Raw genomic sequence first — 7,960 nt, forward strand, 5'->3', positions numbered from 1 at the left:
ATAAAAGGAAGGACACCACTGAAAGTAAATGATTTAAAGGATTTTATTAACCAAATCAAACAAATGTAATCCAGATCATTAAGAATGAAATCATTTACAAAAAAATAACAGGAACTCAAAACACAACTCAAAGAACCAAAAGGACCTGGAGGTGCTGGCAAAAATTTATTAAATGGAGGGGGAAGGCAGGCCACACCCTATAGGGACATTGAAGCGTTTCCCCCTCCCGAACTGAAAAGAACTCACTCAACTAAATCTTAAGAATGAAAAAGTTGGACCCCCCCGGCCAAATTAAAAGAAACTAACTTGAACATTAACTCCAGTTCTTCTGGCATTTGTGGCATTTGTCGGGCTATACTTATGTATTTTTGACCTTTTGTATCTTATTCAACGCCATTTAATTGTGTGTCAATTTACGCCAAGATCTCCGGTTCACGTAACCCTAACCCTCAGTGTGTGGTATTTGACGTATCGATTCAGGTTGGACAGGGGGCTAATAACGGCGTGAACATACATGTGGAAAACTATTAATGTGTACAGATAAAACGACAATTAAAAGTGGCGTACAAATTGCACCCTGGGTGTAGCACGCAAAATGCCAAAAGAACTGGCGTGACATACGCCATTTAATGAGGTCAGTCAAAAGTTCCCAGTAGTGGGGTGAACTGTTGAGATGTACTTAAACCAGACCAACACCTGGAGTTGGGGAGATACTCTGACCCGGTCATCATTGTTATAATCTGACCTTTGACAAAGTTCCTCAGGTCCTTATATAGATCATTTTGTGGATTTGAAAACTTTGGCTTCAATTATAAATGTTGGAAGAAATCAGAGACACATGAACATGGAGAAGATGCACCTTATATAAAGACATCAGAAAATACAAAAGTTGGAAATGAGGGTTTAATGTTTACCAACGTGTCCGATCTGCATCTAATCAGTAACTAACACTGGAACTCAGAGTGAGAGGTGTTGGATTGGAGAGAAAACATGATGAATAAAGGAAAGAATCAGTGGAGTCGAGGCCACGTCTTCAGCTGCTGCTGTTCTTATTCCCAGATGAACTTCAGACCAGTGTCTCCAAGTTTCTCCTGAAGCATCCGATCGACTCATTCACTCTGAGCCACAGTGAACATGTTCTTCCAGTCACCGATCTGACCTGTGAAGAAGAAGAAGAATGAACCCGATGTTTGTGTTGAAGTCTGGACGGCGGTGGTAGATTGTTTTACCTTTACGCATTAAGTCACCGATGCCCAAGTCCCTTCTGAAAGACTCATAGTTGGCCTTGGAGTCTTTCTTCATGTTCCTGAACGTAGCTTTTTCTACGACTTGATCGATGCCTTCGTCGCTGAGGTTCTTCCCCAAGAACCTGCAGATCGTAGTGACCGCCCCCTTCAGGTCCTACAAAGAAACAACAAGCAGCGTCAAAACCTTTCCATGATGATGTCATTTCCATGAACAGAAATGAAGAAAGTTGAAGAACTTAGACCAGTGGTTCTTAACCTGGGTTCGATCGAACCCTAGGGGTTCGGTGAGTCAGTCTCAGGGGTTCGGCGGAGGTCAAGACACACACTCGACTCATTAGTTGGGTGTGTGTGTCGGGCTAGGTCTGTGTATGTAAACAAACAGCTTCGGAGACTCTTTCTCTGATTGACATCCAATATATGCGGTGTATTGTTGTTGCTTATAGCACTACAACACATCCGGAAGTGTTTATAATCTCTTCCACTCGTCTGACGATGAATTATTTGAGTATTTTCCACATCGCTGTTATGACTTTTGCTACTTCCTGTTAACCACGGAGGCAGCCATGTGTAGCGTTTGTTTACATTTTTCGGTCACCGCACTGGTCAGTTACAATCATGTGACGACCGACGCACCGTCGCGGATGGAGAAATTGTATTACGCTAAAGCCGAGCTAGTGCCGTAATAAGGATGCTGGACATAAAAACAAAGAAAAGGAACAGACTTTGCTGTGAAAATGGCAAGAGAGTGGCACTTGCCAAGGTGAAGCCACGCACTTCTGAACTGGTCTCTCAAAGGCAACAGCAGAAGTCACACTGATTTGCAGTAAATATTCATTATTATTGTAGCCTGATGGAAATTAGGTGATGGGTGTGTGTTAAAATGTTAAAAATGATAAATAGCATAAATATAGTAAGTTCATTTTTGGAATACAAAAATTAAAACCATTTCAGTGTGGTAGTATTTAGAAAGGTCATGTCTTTGTGAAAAGGTATGTAATTTGTTGTGAGTTCATGCATTGTATTGGTTTTGTTCTTTGAACACAGTGATGTTAATGCACGGTTCATTTTGTGAACCAGTAAAACATATACCTGTGTCTTGAATTTGGAAAAAAAATCATATTTTATTTTTTAATAAAGAAGGGTTCGGTGAATGCACATATGAAACTGGTGGGGTTCAGTACCTCCAACAAGGTTAAGAACCACTGACTTAGACCAAAAACCTTCTTCATTCTATAAAGGTCCCCAGTCATTTCAAATACTTAAGTTAATACCTTATTTTTAGGTATAAATACAACATTTTTAGTCAAAGTCGACTCCATTTTCTCTACATCGTCTAAATCTTGTTCAGTAAATTTCATTACAGTCAAAATTCATGGACATACAAACTCATCGGGTAACTGTGCAACTTCTAGATCAGAAGTTTCCAGACTTTCTCATTTCTAGACAATAATGAAGTTGACTTTCTGTACTTTTTCATGGTTGAAATACTGCGAATAAATGCACTGTAGACACAGTGTTACATCGATCAAAGCCAGAAAAATTTCAGTCAGGTAATGGTAGCGAGTCAGAAAAACACAGTCACTAATTCAAATACCAACATGTATAGCACATCCATGACTTTTACACCAAAACACGTCTGTCCTCGTTGGTGCTTTACTATCTTAAAGTTGTAATATCACCGACGGCCTCTAGATGCTGCTCCAAAAAGTCCTGGTTCCCTTAGGGTGTATTCCCACCTGAAAAGTCCTTTGGTCTGCTTATTTGATTCGGATCGAATGGAAACTTTATTTTTTTCATTTGGGTCGGATCACATTCTCATTACACTTTTTGCTAGTGGACCAAACTGCGTAAACAGAAGCACGCATGTGACGAACCGCGCTGGCATTGGACAGAAAAGTCGGGGGTGGGGTGAATCGGCGATGGCGAGTGTTGATGAAAACAGACGTGGAGGTCCTACATATAGTTATCCTGTTCGTAATAAGTATTCTATTTTTACAGACACACATTTATGAAAATACTGTTAACTGTCAACAACAGCTCATTCGGAGCCAGTTTCATAATGTGGGCATCTGACCAAATGCCAATGAGACATTCAATCTCCTCATTGCTCTATGTCTGTCCAGGGCTCATGGCTGCTGCTGGTAGCTCTGACTACCCATGAACCTCGGCTACTTCCAGCCGCTACGGGGGCCTGTCATGCACAAAAAGGCGCAAGATTCTGTGGTTTGTTTCAGCTTGAGGCCGGTTATATTCACACCAGATTTGAATCCGAGTTTGCATTTTTGTATTCACACCTAAAACAAAAAGTCCAGACTTTCCAGGGAAATGACCTGTGGTCCGTTTTAAACAGACCCAATGATGTAGGTGTGAATACACCCTTAGACTTATGTAATATGTATGTAATATTACGTCCAGGGGTCACTGTAGGTTCATAGTTTTTACCTTCAGCCCTCGCCGCAGTCTATTATCATCAGTTCATCGTCCATCCTTCCGTCCGTCCGTCTGTGCAAAAACTTTGGCGTGGACTGAAGGCCGAGGGTTTTCCAGTGTGGGCACATTATATTTAATAAGTGGTCTTAGTACTGCCCACTTCAGATCCAACAAAGCAACAGCAAAACCTACCAGTATATCAGGTCTGAACCAGGTCTTACCAGAATCATGTCCTCGTAGGTGAGGAAGAGGATGTTGTACTGGTCTCTGTTCAAGTACCAGGCTCTGATGTGGTCGAACCATGACGATCTACCAACTGTTGAACAGTGAATGGAACACGTTAGGAACATGGATTTCATATGATCGAGTAAATTTAAGATGAGATTGGTCACCATTTCCTGCCAAATACTGCTCCAGAAAGGCCTCAAAGCTCTTGGGGGTGTCCCATGTTGTGACGGACTGGCTAAAGTGGAAATATGACACCACGATGTCCTTTGGGTTTCGCATCACTTAAATGATCTGATTAATGAAACAAACCATTAAGAACACACTTGCAGCGTTCAACACTTCTGTTCCCCCTCCATGTTTAATACTAGACTGATCTTATGAAATTTGGTTGTACGTCATGCCAGTTCTTTTGGCATTTGGCATGCTATACATATGCATTTTCGACGTATTGTGTGATACTCAATGCCATTTGAAAGTCCTGACCTTGGTTTTCTTGTCCTTCAGGCCTAGAGGCATGAAGCGGGGTGGAAGGTGGGTGCTGAAGAGACGAGGTGAAGGTCGGAGGGAGTAATCCTCCTCTTTCATCTTATTCTCCAGCCACCTCATCTGCTGGCAGTTGTTGGGATACTCGTTCAGACCGCCATCCAGTTCGCAGATGGAGATGATGATCTGCTGAGTCCATATCGTACCTGAGTGGACGAACATCAGCAGAGACACGTGACTATAATCTGTATTTGTATCCAGTGTCCAATGTCATTCATTCATCTTCTGAACCACTATATCCTCACTAGGGTCGCTGGCGAGGAGCCTATCCCAGGTACCTATGGACAAAGGCGGGGTTCACCCTGGACCTGTCACCAGTTCATCGCAGGGCCGAACATATAGAGACAAACAATCACTGTCACATTCACATTTATGGGCAATTTATTTTAACCCATTAACCTATCAGTGCATGTGTTTGGTTGCTGGGAGGAGCTGGAGAGAACCCATGCAAACACAGAAAGAACATTCAACCCCCACACAGAAAGGTCCCACCGCCCATCGACTGGTGTTGGAGCCCAGGACCCAGGACCTTCTAGCTCAGTACTAAAGTCCACTCCAGGTCCTGTTGAGTCCCAAACCTCAGCCCGATGAGTCATGGACTGATGGTCACATGTTCATTAACTCTGGTTTTCTTTCTTTTTTCTCTTTATTGAGTTGATGAAAATACTGGATTTCCGCCTGTGCATCAATAAAGTGCTCCTGAATCTGTTTCAAACAAGTTTTTCATAAAAATGTGTCACCTATACAGTCGCTAACCCTAAGTCTAACCCATCTTTACACCTTGTCTCTCGTTGATGGACCATTAAAATAATTGAAGAAGGCCTCTGTATCTTCCATTACTCTGTTTCTGTCCTGATTTTGGCATTCCTGACACTGGCTTCCATGTACTACTGACACCACAACTGTCACTTTCTGCCACCAGTTAGGCCCCACCCACAAAATAAATCATAACTGTTTAGCAACATCGAAAGGGTCTCTTGTCAATAGAAGCCTTTGTTCTGGATGATGGTTCCTGTTAGTGTCCACAGACTGTCTTATGTCTCCTGTGGGATGGTGGTCCACTCTTCCTGGGCCAAAGCCTCCAGCCTGGTCCAGTTGGATGGTCTCCTACCCATCACTCTGGTCTTCAGCTCCCTTTTCAGATCCTCTTTATGGTTTAGGTCTGGACTTGGACTGGGTCATGTCCTTGAACCACTGCTGCACTACCTTGGTGGTATGCTTGGGGTCAGTGTCCTGCTGGGACATCCAATCAGGACCAATCTGGAGTTTCTCAACAGACGCTTTCACAGTATCATTTCAGTTCAGCGACATTCTTTGGATGCCTGGTGTGAGTCCCTCTCGAGGTCATGCCACAGCATCTCAAAGGGGTTGAGGTCAGGACTTGGACTGGGCCAGTCCAGAAGGCCTGTTTTCTTCCATTAAATCCATTCTGTTGTTGATTTACTTCTGTGCTTTGGGTTGTTGTCCTGTTGCATCACCATCCTCAGAGCTTCAACTGGTGGACAGATGACCTTAAGTTATTTTCTGTAAGTCTTTAGCTAACACTCAGATGCTTCTTCAGCTCATTAGTCATTCTGTGCTGTGCTCTAGCAGTCCTCTTAATAGGATGGCCCCTCCTAGGGGGCGCTGAACTTTCTCCATTTATAGACGGTTTGTCTTACCATGGAAGGATGAACATCAGGACTTTAAGAGATACTTTGGTAACTTTTAGCAGCTTTATGCAAATCAACAATTCTTCATCTTAAGTGTTCTGAGAGCTCTTTTGTATGAGGCATGGTACACATCAGAGAGTGCTTCTTGAGAATAGCAATTTCAAAGGTGGTCTGTGTTTTTTATCGGGCAGGACAGCTTTAACCAACATGTCCGATGTCATCTCATTGATTGAAGTCCAGGTTCACTAACTCCTCGGTTCACACACTTTTTCTTGCAACTGTATAGACAATAGTATCGTCAGCATACAAGTGGATATTAAAGTGGCCAACGCCATGGGTTTTATTGTTGATGTAAATATTTCAAATTATTGGGCCAAGTATGGACTCTTTAGGGACACCTGACTGTATGTATCCAGAACAAAAGCTATTGAGTCGAGCTCTAGAGCTCTGAGAGACCGAGATAGAGCGCACCTGAATATAAGCCGCACCCACCAAATTTTAAAAGAAAAAATATTTGTACATGTATAGGCCACACCTGACTATAAGCCGCAGGTGTCCACGTTGTAACATGAGATATTTACACAGAAAGATGGTAAACAGAAAGATGAATTAAATATTTATTTCCATACCTTAACTGCTTTTTTCCAAACAGTGCCTGTGACACGGCAGTAAAACGGCAGGAACACAGCTGGTTAAAAAACCTGGAAAAGTCATTGATCTCTATCTTCATCTTCCTTCTCCTCATTGAAACCACTGCAGTTGTCTTCTTCAGTATCGGAGTTGAACAGCCTCAGAAAGGCTCCGTCACACTCCTTCTACGTCTATCTTCCGTTGTCTCTCATTGTCTCTTCTGTGCTGCCGCTCTGTTTCCTTCTTAGACAGACACATCGATTGGTTTTAAGTTAAAATCTGCATCATATGCATTTCTTCATGTGTTTTCCATGATGAGGGTTTGTGTATTACACGCAAAATTATTGTTAAAAGTTAACCTTAAAACTTCTCCTCTTCATCACCTCTTCCACCTGTCTGTATCGCTTTTGTGCTTCCTGCTAGAGCGCCCCCTGGAGGCCATCAGCCCGTAAAAATCTATACTTGAGCAGCATCGTCAGATAAGCCACAGGGTTCAAAGGGTGAGAAAAAAGTAGCAGCTTATAGTCCGGAAAGTACGGTATATTGCCAACATGTATCAGTCCTGGATATGAGCTAATAGTCCTGAATACACATAATCTGTGTTATCAGCTGATTTGTCATGTGATCATGAGGACTGGACTCACCTGACTTCGGGTAGGTGACAAGGAACACGTTGCTGTCCCGGATCTTGAAGGTCTGGAGTGAATCGATGTACTCCACGGTCACAGGCCACAGGGGGAAGTTGTGGTCCTTGTACTTCAAGAATTTTTTACCCATCTGCTCCATGTTGAATCTGTCAGTGATCAGGGGATGAAAACCTGGTGGATGATAAGTACTGGAACATCCTGGCCTTTGGACTCTGGTTAGTTTACCAGTGATGAGGTGAACACTGGTGTTGGTGTCCGTCCAGTGGGATCACAGGAGGACAGGACTGAAGACACACCTGTAAGTAACAGTGTCACTCCACAAGTGCTATGACGTACCTGATTGCCTCTGAAGTAGCAAAAGGCAATGAAGCCCTTTCTGTGTTTGTTGGCGCTGCAGCCATAATACAGCTACTTGGAACTCCACTTCCCACAATGCATGTCGGGACAAATTTCCAAAAATGCCCTAGTGACCTACCGGGTCTGTTTGTAAACAAATGGACTGTTAATGGTTGAGTACACTGAAATTATTCACCGTGAGGGAAGAGATTCAGATGAGTAATCACAGAAAGACTCACAGATTTGT

At 43.0% G+C, this 7,960-nt stretch overlaps 1 pseudogene; it reads right to left on the bottom strand.

Moving 5' to 3' along the window:
• Window positions 1–1,049: 1,049 nt before the first annotated feature.
• LOC115423807 (amine sulfotransferase-like) lies at window positions 1,050–7,516 on the bottom strand (annotated as a pseudogene).
• Window positions 7,517–7,960: the final 444 nt, after the last annotated feature.

Source organism: Sphaeramia orbicularis, chromosome 8, assembly GCF_902148855.1.
Source record: "Sphaeramia orbicularis chromosome 8, fSphaOr1.1, whole genome shotgun sequence".
Taxonomy (NCBI): Eukaryota; Metazoa; Chordata; class Actinopteri; order Kurtiformes; family Apogonidae; genus Sphaeramia; species Sphaeramia orbicularis.